This window comes from Tyto alba, unplaced genomic scaffold, assembly GCF_018691265.1.
Source record: "Tyto alba isolate M040663 unplaced genomic scaffold, T.alba_DEE_v4.0 Super-Scaffold_1000006, whole genome shotgun sequence".
NCBI lineage: Eukaryota > Metazoa > Chordata > Aves > Strigiformes > Tytonidae > Tyto > Tyto alba.
In genome coordinates this window covers 17,228,145-17,243,573 of record NW_024881272.1, presented here as the reverse complement: position 1 = coordinate 17,243,573, position 15,429 = coordinate 17,228,145, and the positions used below count along the sequence as shown (strand labels likewise).

The 15,429-nt window shown below is 40.1% G+C and overlaps 1 protein-coding gene across 2 annotated transcripts in view; it reads right to left on the bottom strand.

Moving 5' to 3' along the window:
* Nucleotides 1-5,916, bottom strand: part of TGFBR3 (transforming growth factor beta receptor 3) — a 124,712-nt gene extending 118,796 nt beyond the window's left edge. For both annotated transcript variants that reach the window (XM_042805405.1, XM_042805415.1), the window contains exon 1: nt 5,713-5,916. The gene's annotated coding sequence lies outside the window, so the exon portion shown is untranslated. The remainder of the gene's footprint in view (nt 1-5,712) is intronic.
* Between the last annotated feature and the right edge of the window lie 9,513 nt (nt 5,917-15,429).

Genomic DNA, 15,429 nt, shown 5'->3' with positions numbered 1-15,429 from the left:
AAGAAACTATAAGATGTAAGTATCTGGGGAAAAAAAAAACACCAAAACCAGTGTGTATTTAATTTTGCTCTCTGGAATAAGGCATACTCTAGAAAGCAGGTAGATTAATAGATTATTGCTCCAGGTTGCCAGACAAGATAAACACATTTATCAAAAGTTAGCGGTTAGCAACTAAATTTTCAGATGCACATGTATAAGATAGGAAACTTCTCCCACACAAACAGGGAAGACCTTAAAGTGCTACACAGTTAAAACCATGAGTCAAAAGGAGCTTCCCTTTGTGTAGGAGTAACCTACCCTCTCCCTAATTGTCTTCCAAATAACCAGTGTAATTTAATTTGTTAGCCAGAGAAACACATTCAAGTTGAGGCGAAACTTTTTTTCATAAAAATTATCAACTATAGGCACTGTGATGAGGATTTATTTCAATCAAGATACTCATCATTGGCACGTTCCACTCAGAATAAAGATATACTCCCATGTAATTTTTACCATACGGAATCTCCTGCCTTTCATTATTTTATATTAGATGTATACACAAAGACTATAAAAAGATTCTAATACAAGTTTAGGGAGGTAGAAGGGCACAATAAATTTCTATATTCATATACATAATTTGTGCATCTTCTATGCCAGAAGGAAATCACTACACTTCACCACTGCAGTGAACTAAACCACCAGATCTACAACTATTCAGAAATCCCTGTCGTTTTAAACACTGGAGGGAGGAACTAATTCATCACATAACACAAGCTGTACATACTAGAGGAGTGACTTGGTCCATTGATGTAATAGCCTTAATATAAGAAAAGGCCAATCTTTTCAAATACTTTAATAGCTGTTTTGTAAATCAAAACAGAATTTTGCTTCACTCAAATCACTGTTAAAAACAAAGTATTGCATTGATGAAAAAAATACTACCATAGTTCTCAATCACATTGTGTCAAATGCAGCTATAGTCTAAAAAAAATACCTCTATAAATCCAAGACAAAAGAGGACATATCAGCCTGCAATCCACCTCCAGCTTCTTGGCAAAGAAATGCATGGATTCAGCAGACCTATACTATACAGTAAGCTCACTGGATACTTTGGGATTTTTTTTATCGTCCCTGATTCACACAATGAACCTTCATTGATTTCCAACAGAAAATGCCTGTGCTTACACAGAAAATCTGAGTATAAGTGAGTTGCCGTTCTTTTTCAAAATCACAAATGATACCTTATGTATCACAGCCCCTATTGCTTACTGTGCAGAAAATCAACCTATACATGTAATTAACCAGTTTCAGTCCCGTGACCTCTAGAGAAGTTATTCTTCTGCAGTCTAAACAGGTCTCTTGCAAGGTCACAACTAAACTTTTTTAAAAGAGGGAACCTTTCCAGCTGACTTCCAAAATCTTACAACATGTTGCAACAGAAAGAAAAACAAAAAATCTGAACTTGGCCAACTAGTATACTGAAATTAGACAGACTATTAAAGAAAAGCTCATTTTAAACTACTGTCCACAGAATGAATATGAAAAAATGATTTTCAAATTTTCCTCAATAAATTCATATAAATACATCATAAACCAGCATGTTTTGCCAAACAATTATTTGCAAGCAGTACAATCCAACAATAACACTTGGAACGCAATATGTAAAATGTTCTCTGCTGAACTTGACAAATCTGACCATTTAGATATTCAAGGTCATAAAGGATATTCTTTCAAAAAAAAAAAAAAAAATTCTACTTTGACAGAGTGGAAATAAAAAATATGGGATATATAGTAAGTAGCAGCTTTGAAGTCCCTCTTTCAGTGATTTCCAGAGATGTATAAATCTGTTTCATTTTGGCTACCATAGAGTTAATAGTTGCTGTAATAGCGCAAGCAGTGCTGCTCTATTGGATGACTTCCAGCACATAAAAATGTGAATCCACAGTTATGGATAAAGCAATTCCAATTGCACTACTTCTTTGCTAGTACGTTTTTATGGCAAAACATGCTTCTATTCATGAAGTGGCTAGAAATTAGCATACCGCAGTTAATCACCACAAATATTACTGCTATAGAAGTAATGCCTATTTATAATACACAAATATTTTGTAGAACTAGATCAAAAGTAATGCGACTGCAAAGATATTTGCAATCTGTACCCCACAGACTATTTTCTGAGATCTACATAAATTGCCCAAGCCTTGATAATTCATGTCTTAAATATTAGCAGATTGTTATTGGAGATATCAAACAAAGTAACTATAAGTCAAGTTAGGCAAAGCTTTAGCACTATTTTCAAATAACATTAAAAAAGAAATCCCACTTTGACCTTACAAACTATGTACTTCAGCATCTCAGAGAACCGTATAGGGGAGAGAGTTTTGTGATTCCACAAATGTGATGGAAGAGGGAGATCACCAGTGTTTACTTAGCATGTGTCCTTTTGTTCCTTCAGTATCTGGCAACGTCAGATAATGCTCTTAGAGAAGAACGTGTGGCCATTGGAATACATATTTACCTGGTCATTGAAACAACGGGAAGAAAATTCATATTCATTTAGTACCTCGGTACACAGCCAGTGCCACTCCAGAGCCATAGGAACTTACACCTCTTCCTTTAAACCTGACTGGGGACTTTAATTTCAGTTGAACTACATTTTGTCTCCACTTGATGTAAGACCTAATGCCACCAGAATATACAATTGTTACCACTCTCAAGCAGCAAATCAGCTACTCTGTGGCAAATGCTCCCAGGCATGTTTTCACCCCACCATTCCTGAAATACATCTTAACCCCAGGTGTAAGCAGAAAGATCTCTTGCATTTACTGCAGGGTAAGAGACAGTTCCCTGGCTCTCATTTGGGAATAGCTGACATGCTGCAAGTTCCCATTTTTCACTTAGCATTCAGCAATCTGTCTGTACACCCATACCCTGAGTATTTGCCATTTGGCTGCATCAGACTTCACAGACTAGAAGGCAATATGGATCAATGCAAGGCATCCAGATAATCTTTGTTGGCAGCAACCTTTACATTCAGTATTCCTGGCACAAAAGACATCATCAACTGTTATGCCAATACAAATCAAAAAGAAAAATCACTATTGATCTGTGCTGGGAGCATCAGTTGAACTTTACAAAAATAAGCTAGTAATGACTTCTTAAAACCTAAGAGAATATCTAAAAATATTCTCTCTTATGGAAACCCTAAATACTAGGAATAGTTTCTTGTGAGAAAACAACTTTTTTGCAATTCAACTTTAGCTCTCAAGATTTCTATATACAATCATAAATGTGATACAGTAATAGTTTTACTGTGAAAATATTTTGCCTAGTTCATTATCTAAAACTTTATAGCATTACTCAAAATATCATTTATTGGGCTTAATTAATTCACCTCAAGCATTTTCAAAGAGAAATTTATTCAAATAAACCTTTAGTATTTTTTCAAGTTCAGTTCTGGCTAATACGACAAAAATTCCATTCAGAAGGGTAGGAGACATGCCTGCTAGAGCAAACTAATAAACAAGCTTTCAAAAATAATGTGTTTTTTCCAGTGCATGGTTTTGGGTTGTTTGTTTTTGCTTTTGTTTTTTGTTTTTTTTTTTTTTTTTTTTCCAAGTAAATTGGCAATCATCTTCTAAAGAAATACTACCAAAAGTGTAGGCCTAAAGTTTTAACAAGTCACAACTGTGGTAGGAAGAAAGACTTCACAGACAGAAAGTTTTGTGTTCCCCCTGCTGGTTTAGCAATTAACTTCAAAACACTGTTCCTAGAGGTAGGCATCAAGGTGCTGGGGGTCTTGAAAGACATCTTGCATGTCCAAGAACAAAAATTGAAAACTTACTTTTTAAAAGAAATCACATCCATGGTAGATATCATTTACATACTCTGACTAGAGGAGACTCTGGACACACAAAACATGCATCAGAATCAAGGACCAAACAAGACCTCCCCAGAGAGGCAAAGCATGGTAGAAGAGAAAAAACTGAAGTGTCACTTTAAACTTAACAAGGTTGGACGATAGCAAACAATTGGGGGAAGCAAGTTTCAGAGTAAAGGACTCTTCGCTGAAGGAAGCCAACAACCTGCCCCCCCCTCCAACACCCGTCCCTCCCTTCCTCCCCCTGCGAGCCGGGAACGCCGAGCGCCAGCTGCAGTGGTTGGTGTCGGCCCAGGTCCACATCCTAACAGGAGCAGCTCCTCCTCAGCTAGAACTCAAGCCCTGTAAGCTTTTATGGGTTAAACTGGAGCCTTCAGATTAATAAACATCTTCCGTTAACATTTTGCTAACACTCTTGTTGGAAATACTTTGACAGGACACCTGTGCAGTGCTAATTAAAACCCAGCTACCAACTCATGTTGTCCCTGGCATTCATGGAGAAAATGGGGACTGTAAGGGAAATGAAGTATTCCTAGCAAGAAGTGATAAACAGATTTTGTCTCTGGAAGAAATCGTATTTACACATGTAGCTTCAAAGTCTTCCACATGTGAGACTATGATAGCAACAGTGCTCCAGGTCACAGTGAGCTGAACCTAATCGGTCCTGCAATTAGAGAGCAGGTGGCTCTCTCACTTTGGGTTTTCTCCCCAGAGGGGGTCTAGTATCAGCCTGTTTGCCCTCACCCCCCCCAAAAAAGTGAGTAAATACCCAGTTTGGTATAAATACAGACCCAACCAAGAAAGTTTCCTTCTGAGAACAAAATCATGGCACTTGTTCACCCAAGTCTCTCTCTAACAGGTTACAAACCCTAGCAAGAGGTTTCTGTGAGAACTGAACTGTGCTGATGATCATACATTTCAGAAGAAAATAATAAATGATGGCAATTATATTATAACAGCTGCAGCTTAATAGAGCTAAGTAGATTTACATCTGGCTACATCCACAGCAAATGGAAAAGGCGTTACCACACATGCAGCTATACCTGAAGTCCTTTCTTTTGAAAAGGACAAGAAGTATCACCTCCCATACCATTTGACTTCAGTGACAATAACTTTGGAATTACAAGTGCATCTGAAACTAGGGAAAGTTAAAAAAGTTCCTTAATTTAGATCTAACTTTGACAGGATATTACTGCTATTTCTAGGAAACATGCACACAGAAGGCTGCAGTGAATCGACTCCAGTACAGCCCCTGCAAAATATGCAATGGTAAATCCCACAAGTCAGCAACTCCTCAGTGAAACTGTAACGAAGTGACATGATACTAGCCTTCGTATTATTCTCACATACACTGAATTTACACTCTGCTAGCGCATCACTAAGTTCCCAGCTGGCCTCAGGAAGGGTACGATGACCCCACCATGCACAGTGGCGTTAGCATCTGTGAAGGATTTCAGTGGGTGCCAGTGAGTAACTCGCCCAGCACGTACCAACCAGCCCGACACAAATGATTTTCGCTGGGACACCTGCAGCTCTCACTCGCCCGAAGCCCACCCCACAGCTTCCCACTTCATTCCCACACGGAGCCCGCACGGCCAAGCCGCTTCCAGCGCTCCTCACCGCACACGCGCCCAGGCGCGGACGCTGCCCATCCCACCCCCGAGCCCGGCGGTGCCCCCCGGGGACCCTCCCGTCGCGCTCAGCGCCACCGCCCCCCGCTCGGTGACATGTCGCGGGGCGCACACCCCACGCCCGCCCCAACGCCCGGTGCATCCCGGGGAGGGGGCACCCGGCGCCTCCGCCCGGTCCGGGCCGCCAACCGACGGGGTGAGGGTCGCGGCCGCCGCACCCACCTGGCAGCAGGTCTGTCCACGCCGCGTCCCGCGGGGGCAGGCGCGCAGCAGCGCAGCTACGCCATGGGCACCGCGGCGCCGGCCGGCCGGGACGGGACGGGACGGGGCGAGAGGGCAGCCGTCGCCGAGGCCGCCCAGCGCCGGCCACTAGCGCCCGGCCCGCGGTGCGCGGGAGGAGGCGGCGCGGAGGCGGCGCGCAGCCGCCCGCCCGGCCCCCCGTAACCCCATGGCGCGGCAGCGGCGCGCACACGGCGGGGCGGGGAGGGGGGGCGGTGCCGCGCCGCCATTGGCCGCGGGGCGGGGACGGCGCCCTGACTGACAGCCTCCCACTCCCGCCCCCGCCCCCGCCCCGCACGTGAACCCGCGCCTCGGGCCTGGGCGGGGCGGGGGGTGGTGGTGTGTGTGTGCGTTACCATCGGCCCGCTGACAAACAGAGCCCCGTTGGAGTGGGGGGTCAGCTGGCGGGGACAAGGGCGACAGCCCCCGCAGAGGGCAGCGGCACCCTGCCCCGGCCTGGAGCAGCGACAGCGGCAGCTGCGCCGCCGTACACGTGAAGCGGCAGGCGGGCGTAGCGTCACGGCAATTAATTTAGTTCGGCTTTGTAGCTAATAGCGGGCGCTCGGGGCCAGCGGCGGGATGAACGGCAGCCCCAGCACCGAGGGGGCGTCCCGGGGGCGGGTGGTGGAGGCGGCCCGAGCCGGGGGGCGCGCAGGGCCGGGCCGCCCCCCGTTACTGTCCCTAAACAACAGCCTCAGCCAGGGCGAGTTTCAGTCAGCACCACGCACCTGCCGTCAGGTACACCGAGCAAACCAGGCCGAGGCGTGCGGGGGTTACTGCTCTGTCATAGAAAGCAACAGAAACTGTCGTTCAGCACAGAATACAGTTCTAAGCTCGTCAAAACTCCAACAATGTCAAAACTATTGCATTTTGGAGCAAACTATCATTAAGGAAGCTGCATCGGGTGTGAGGCCTTTCCATCCATAGCCCAGCTTGACAGTAATCTTCTCCTTCAGCAAAGATGAGCTGAGAATTAGTTTCTGACACAGTCTCTTAAGGAGAGGTTTGTGCTGCTCTGCTGTTCTCCACCTATATATCCTTTCAAAGTCATGGAAATTCTTAGCACTGTTGGCACTTTGCAAACATTAATACAGCAAAGGTCCCATCACCACATTGAGCCCTAATCCTATTATTGTCCAAATATGCAAATATTCCTGTATAGACATGGAGACCATGCAGATATACAGAGAAACACAGATGAGTTTCAGAATGTTTCAACAGAATTGTACCAGTTCTGCTTTCTTACTGGGGGGAGTGGGGGTGTTTTTTTTTGTTTTTTTTTTTTCATACTGCTCCTCGACTTCATTTACAATCAGGCTGTTGTCCCTGAATCGTCACTGCTGAATTTTTGCATCTACCCAAGAGGTGTGTTAACAGAGTTCAGACACTGTTTATCTACTCTTGAAATGCCAATTTATAACCTAGAATAAACCATTACCACCTCTACTTAATTTTGATCTCTACCTATTTGGACCAGTCTTATTCATACAGTTCTGCTGCACATACCATCCATCCATCCATCGGTAAATGGCCAGATCCTGGGAAGTGCTGAGCACCCCCAAAGACTAGGCCTCAAAACTTCCACATTATCTGTATGTAAGAGACCTCTAGCAAGTAAATCAAAGGTTGCTCTAATAATTATTTAGTCTACATTAAATATTTCCATGAACGGGCTTATAAAAACTGCAGAAACAAGTAAAATACAAGTTCAGACTGCTTGTTGGCAGCCCAAACCCACTTACATGATTTTTGAAAAGCTGTGCATGTTGGAGCATGACATACTCCTCTCTTATCACTCTCAGTCTATATGTAGGATGCAAAATCTCCGTGAGAGAGATGCGGAGGTGGGGGAAGTCCCTTCAACAAAGAAGAAAATTAATATTCTACATCACTAAATGCAGCATATGTATTTCAATGCATACTATGTGTCTACTAGATTTCCGCTAGCTGAAATTCCAGAGCGCTGATTAAAAGTGGGATTGAAACTTAAACCAACCAATTATTTTTAATACTCATTTAGGTCCCAATCCTGCAAAGATTAATTTAAACAGATTAAGTTCACTCAAATGAACAGCCACTAGAGCTGTTCAAGTGGGTGAAGTCAGATGTGTGCACAAGTCTTGGCAAAATCAAATTCTTTGTACACAGGTCTGATCCCAGCCAAATTATTTTCACTGCTGTTGGTTAAGAACTGATTCTTGTCCTTGGAGCCAACTCTGTTAGGTACTGGGCATCCTTGACCATAGTTCAAATTTTACACTGCTTCCCCTGGTGTCTTAAAAAGTTCAATATTTCCAAGATTTGCTCAACACTGATTTTTAGTTACAAACTAATATCTAACTCAGATGAGGGTTGATGTATATGAAGCTCAAGGACTGAAGACATGAAAAATTGCTACATAAAAGGACAATTAGGTGTATGGGTTGGCTCACCCAGGAACGTAGTGATATACAGTCGGCTTTGGCAAATAATTTTTTTTTTTTTTTTTTTTTTACATTTCATGGCAGAATAAACAGAAAACACCTGACTTCTTATTACAACCAAGGAAAATTCCTGTAATCTTAGCTGTAGTGTTCAATCTTTGCAGCTGTGGAATACAATTATATACATAATTTACATTTTTACTTACTTTTTATATATTTGCAGACCTAGTGATTAACTTCTTGTCCAGGGCAGGATTATTTAACTTAGCACACATTGGCCCAATCCAGTAATGTAATGTATTATCCTTACTAAAATGTACAGAAGCTGTGACAGTTCACTTTTGCAAGAGGTTTAAAGGTTTCCAGAGTGCTACAGAACTGAGCCTAAGTAAATATCAATATTTTTGTCTTTAAAACTATGAACCAAATTAAAACTATTGACATCACCTGACAGTTTTAATTTCTTTTCTTATTTCTGTTTTGGTTTGTTGTTTTTTTTTTTTAACAGCATAAATTATGAGTTATTAACACTAATGCTTTTATTTGCACAGGCCCATGAAATTTAATAAGGATACTTCTGTGGATAACAACTACTCATTTGCTACTCACAAAATTAAGGGCTAGCTTCAATTACTAACTTCATATTATGATCATAAAGCTCTAACCTGCACTGAAGAGTCAGCTGAGTTCATGTCACCCAAGCCAGAAGCATTAAACTGACATCCAACCTGAACAAACTAATCTTTCCCAGGACAGGGTTTATTAATTTGGATATCATTATATATTCATTGAATCACAGAGTGGTTTGGGTTGAAAGGGGCCTTTAAAGGCCATCTAGTCCAACCCCCCTGCAATGAGCAGGGACATCTGCAACTGGATCAGGTTGTTCAGAGCTTCGTCCAGCCTGACCTTGAATGTTTCCAGGGATGGGACATCTACAAGCTCCCTGTGCAACCTGTTTCAGGGTTTAACCATAGTTGTTGTAAAAAATTTCTTCCTTGTATCTTGTCTAAGTCCACCCACTTTTAGTTTTAAACCACTACCACTTGTTCTATCATTACATGTCCTTGGAAAAAGTACCTCCCCGGATTTCTTATAGACTCCCTTTAGGTGCTGGCAGGCCGCTATAAGGTCTCCCTGCAGCCTTCTCTTCTCCAGGCTGAACACCCCCAACTCTCTCAGCCTTTCTTCATATTATTTTAGATCTTTACAATAATAAACAGCATACATATACCAGCCTTCATCAGCCCTAAATGAAAGGTCTTCCCATCACACTGTTATAAGGTACAAACACCTCCCATGTTATTCTGGGTTTAAATGAGCCTAATAGCCTTGGCATCAGCCAGGTTCTTGAGTGCCCAACACACTGGATATCCAGGAAGAACTCAGCACATTTACCACTGATTCAACAAATAACTTCAAGCACATAATTCTAAGCAGACACTACTGAAGATCATACAGTGTTATTTATAGTTAACACATGCTGATTTATTGAACCAAATCCAGAGCGTTCAACTTCTTGCAAAATCAGATTTCACATAAACATTTTTTAATACATTGGAGTTTAATGACAAAATTAGAGTTCACTTGTTCTCTTACCACGCGAAAAACATTATTGCCTGGGTAATTTCTGTGGTTTTAAGACACACAGAATCCTCTCTGCCTTCTGTAATGACACTAGACTGGGGCCTTGGGACTAAACAAGGACCTAGGAACTAGGTGCTGTAGTTGGTACAGCTTTGAATATACTTCTGCTAATGAACATATTCTAATGATAAATCCACTGCCACAAGTACAAGTGAGCTTTAAACAGTTATTGCAGGATGTAGGCATCTGATGATCACTTGCCTGCTTAAAGCACTATTTAAAAGTACTTCACCCACCAAAAGAAGTCACTCACCAAATACAATAGCTCTACAAAATGTTTATTCTCAAATTGACTTGGAGATTATAATCCTGAAAGCAGATTTCCAAAAATGAGCAACTTAGTATTTCAAGATCACAGAAATTATTCTTTGACAAAAAAACATTTACATACTCAGTAAGGACGAATTCTCACAGAACTGTCTTACTTCATACAGTGACTAGAATCTTTTCAAGGCTAAAAGATTGTCCCAGCCATTATACCATTAAAAAAAAAAAAAAAAAAACCAAAACTCAAAAAACAACGATAGGAAGGATCTGTTTTAAGAACTGTTTGCTTTTAAATTTATAGATCATGTTCTACATTAAGTCAACACAGGTTCTGTAACCCTGGATCCAGAAAACAGTCCAACAGCCGCGTTCTTGAAATACTAAAGAAGCATTGTTTTAAAAGTCCAGAAAATATTAAATATCCTAATTCACTTTTTTAAAAAAAAGAGTGGATGAATAAACATCCTGCAAGGATATATTGTATATAAGACTGGTTTGGAATTGGGATCAAGCACAGGGAATATGTTCAGATGAGTGCAGTTATTGCCCAGGTCACCCATTCTGCCCCTTTCTGAGGTAAAATACTATTATTTAAAATAAACATTGTGATTTAAGCTGAAGTGTTTTATTGTGCAGCTGCAGGCAGGGAAAATAAAGGTCTAAAAGCCTTAACCATAGGTTGCTGACTAGGTATGGGTTGTTATGCTGCAGTAATTCCATCATTACAGTTATATGACTCTGCCCATACAATCTTTAATATGAAAGTTCAGTTAATAAAACTAAGCCATTAAAACCTTCTTAGGAAATAACTCATTAATACAAACTAATGAGGTAAAATTCTACATTCCTTATTGAATGTTCCTGCATTCCTTGAACACCTAAAACTTTTGCCAAAGGTAAGTAAATGTTAGTGCTGAACTGTTAGGCTTGTCTACACTTGAAAATTACTTTGCATTAAGGCAGGGAATGAATTTCAAGTGCAGCAGCAAATCTGGAATAATTCCAAACACAGACAAGTCATATACAACCCAATCCTGGAAGGTTCCGTGGGCTTTGAACTCAAAACCAATGCTATATATCCGATTCAAATAACACATCCTTGAAGATTTCAGATTTAAAAAAAGGAAGGAAAAAGACTAAAACCCTTCATCGTGACTAACCATCCTCTTTGTGCCTCTTGTTCTTACCTGCATGCCTTGTGCAGGTCTGCCTATACCCAGCACTCCTCTTTTACCGACTCTAATATGCCCCTTACCCTCCTTCCAACATTTTTCTGATAAGATATTTATAGGCCCTCAACCTAACAAGAGCAAACACAACAGACCAGAAGAGGGAGGAGAGAAAAAGATTGTATGAGAGAAGGGAAAAATCAACAAAAGATCAAACAAGAAAAATGTGAAACTAGCATACCTTCACTGTGCTCAATCACTTCTTTCTGTCTGGATCCCATTCCTCATATTGCATGTTGTCTGTTTAGAGCCCAATCCAAAATCTAATTAAATAGGCAGAAGTCAATAACTGACTTGAAACTTTTCAGTTCTGGACTGCTTACATTTGTTTATAACACACCTAGAACTTAGTCATACAAAAAAGTATTTAATAAATAACATATACACATACTTGCAGGTTCAAGGCCACATATTAAATAACTTCCATTCACCCCTGTTAATACTTAAAATATGGAATTATACATATGACTAAAATTGCACATGTAGTTTGCAGGATCGGATCCCAAACTGCTGTATTCTGTTTTGAACTTTATACTGCATGCTTGTGGCTTCAAGACCATATTATGGGTGGAATTCTTTGCAGCCAAGATGTAAATATCACAAGCTAAAATCTTCTCATGTATACAATGGCCTAATTACTTTATTAATTTTTATTTATATAATATCCACAGGGTGCCAAATGTTTTACTGAAAAACATCAAGACAAAGTTGCTGCATAGAGAGCTAACAACTTCAGTTATCAAAGGTAAGAGAGAGAAAAAAAAGCAAGACAAAGAAATTGAGTATTGGTTTGACACGCTGTATTAATTATGTGGCTTGGATATTTTCTTTTAGCCCTTTTGATCTTCTGTTGATTTGTTTTTCTCTTTTTCTTTCCTGCCCAATCTGATTTACTTGCAAGGACACAATCCACCATATCATGGCATAGAAATGGAATGAGTTTCAAATACAGCCTGCCTCACAGAGGAAGCAGAGCCAAAAATCAAGCAGCTGGATACTCATTATCTTTCATAAAGTAAATTTCATCCAGCACAGTAAAAATTCCCAAAATAAGACTTTTTAAGCTATATTTCTGTTCCAAAAATAAATAAAATGGCTAGGTGTTCAGAAACTAGCTGTAAGTCTCAGTGAAATTAGAAAATTTCATATGAAGTAAAAAAAAAAAAAAAGAAGAAAACACCACACACAACAACAACAAAAACCCACAAAAAAAACCCCAACCATCAAAAAAACAGGAGTTGCAAGTCCTTATTTTATTAAATAAAGCTACCATTTTGTTATTAGTCATCAGTCTGTTTTTGCAAAGGGGCTTGAAGATGAAGAGGTCACAAAATATTTATAAGATGATAGAGTATATTTCTGGAGCCCGGTTTAGGTAATCACATTTTAAAGCGGAACCATAGAATGAGATTCTCTGTAGTATAGTGTGTTTCCAAAATTTTTCTCACACAAGTCACCCATTTAAACCTACTAGCTATATGAACTTAAATACCAACCTGTGGCAAAATTTCTGGATTTGAGAATCACAAAGTAATGCATTGCCCAGGCTCCAAATTATTTCTTGTTTGAACTCCAGCAATTCAAGCAATGAGTTCTGCACTGCTGCTCCATGCTCAGGTTTAGAACTGCTCCTGAAAAACACACCTTTATTTTTCTTTAGCAATGGAAATTACCAATACCACTACAGAACAAATGGGTAAAAGTGCTTAATTTTATTCTTTCCTATGTGACTTACAGTTTAGATCTAGCTGGAATTGTTAACTAATGTAAAAGTTTTTCCTTCACATATACTGTACAGTGTTAACTATTTCGGAGGACATATTCTTTTGTCTTTGTGTATATGTATAAGAATTAGAGTCTTTTTGCAAGCATTGAATCTCAATTTAATCCCTCCAAGTGATCTGTAATACATTGCAATCCTTATTTTGCTTTAGACTGCTACTGATTAATTCCTTATGTTGGATATTTGTTCGTTTTTCCCACATGTTAGTTCATCGTCCTTGGAATTACAGTAACATGTGCCAGGGAATGTGACCTATCAATCCTTACTGTCCTTCATTGAGTCTGAGTGGAGATGTAAGACAAGTGCATACATACAATATTTAAAGGGTTTACACTTAGATTTGACACATAATTTGCTGCTGGAAGACTTTCATGTCATACATTGACTCATAAAGTATCAATTATTTAGTGTAGATGTGTGTGAATTGCTATCAAAATCCATTCTTTGTTGCCATTCACACATTAAAAGAGCCAAATACAAGTTTCTTTTTCCTTAGCATATACACAAAAGATCAAGAGGGGTCTTGAGAAAAGATAGAGAGGAGGAAAAACAACCCAATCTCCTATCTGGTCCTTTACCAAACCTTGAGAGAAAAGATTAGTCTTTCCAGTTCTAGGGTCTCTTGACTGCACTAGTGAGAATGGGGCTTGTGGAAGAAGACAATCTTTCATTACAGAAGTCTGTGCAGGTAAGTTGAAAGCACCTGAAAGCACCTTGAAACAAACGAACTAACACCACCAATCATAGCACAGATCCAAAGACCAAAAAAAAAAAGTGCAATATCAGTTCACAAGCAGTCCAAAGAATTTTCAACTAGCTGTATTTTCATTAATATTCCTCACTGAGGGCCCAAACACGAGCCTTGGTAATTCTTACAGCTGCTTCTTGTAACCCACCACTATTCCCTGCCTTGCACAACTTAATAGGAATTTTATGGTTTTTTGAGTTATTTGTTCCACAGAACTGGCAATGTCAAATATGAAGGTGATAATGAGCTGAAGGACATCAGCAAACTAAGTACGTCAGAGCCAGTGCCCCCAGTGTTATCACATGGAAATTGCTTAAAAGCAGGGACAGTCCGGGCCCCACTATGTCACAGGGCCAAGAACCTTTTGTACGAAACAGGTTTGCTTACACTCACCATGTGCAAGCTGTGCATCTGTTGAACCATCTGATGTTTCAGATAGACAACAAAATTCCACACTCAGTGCTGTTGAAAAATATGGACAAAAATAAATAAATCAAAGGCAAGTTATACTTTTAGCAGAGATCATAAATTTATGTATCCAATAAATTTGCTATTCAGGTCTTTCAATTTTGCTGTTGCCTTAAGGATTAATTTTATCTCAAGGACTAGGAGTTCCATGTGCACCAGTATCTTTTTTTCCAAGGTATTTACAGGCTGGCATGGTAGGTATCCACCACAGCAACATAGATCTGTAGGAGGTTTCAAAACTCATACCAAAAAAATCACACTTTTCTGAACTAGTCAAAACATACCCATAAATTCAACTTGCATAGGCTATAAGAGACAAAAATTGCTAGGAAAGAAACATCATGTGCCTGCATCTTCTTTTTTGAAACTTCATTTGTTTAATTCGGTTGCTTGTGGACAGGGAGGGAAGGAGGGAAGAAGAAGGAAGGAAAGAAAAAGCAAATGCAAACCATTTCTATGTGGCATACTCTTTAAAACATGGAAGGATAACACTTACCTACTCTAGAAAATATACTGATACATCCAAGTACACACAGACAGAAAAATCTACAAACCAGAGAGTTTTTTGTTATATCACCAATAAAGAAAACGTATTTTTTATGTTACTTCGGTATCTATATATTTAGACATCAGGATATTTTGATATGAAGAGGCAACAGAAGCAGAATAGTTAACTACGTTGAAAATTGTTCCTCATGTGTGAGCCACGGAACTATCACTATGAGGGTGAGAAAGGCCTCATGCTACAGAACATTGGCCGGCCTCCATCTGTCTCATCCTGTTTCTCCCATGAAATAGACCAACCACTTTGTTAATGAACAGTAATTAATTCCAGAAGGAATAAGAAATACAAGCACAGATTCCCATAAACATTTTAAAAAGAGCAAGACGTGTTAATGATCAGACTGTGAGTATCTCTCTATTAAATACTAGTGCAGTACAATAGGAAGGGGTCTACAGAACAAAACCGTATGAGTTGAGGGTCTGATGTCTACACTACACACAGGTTATGGGGAGTTATTTCCAACCAATTCCAGTGTGGACTGCACGTCCATTAGTTGTGGGAGCATGTTAGGTCCTGGGTCACAATTTAAT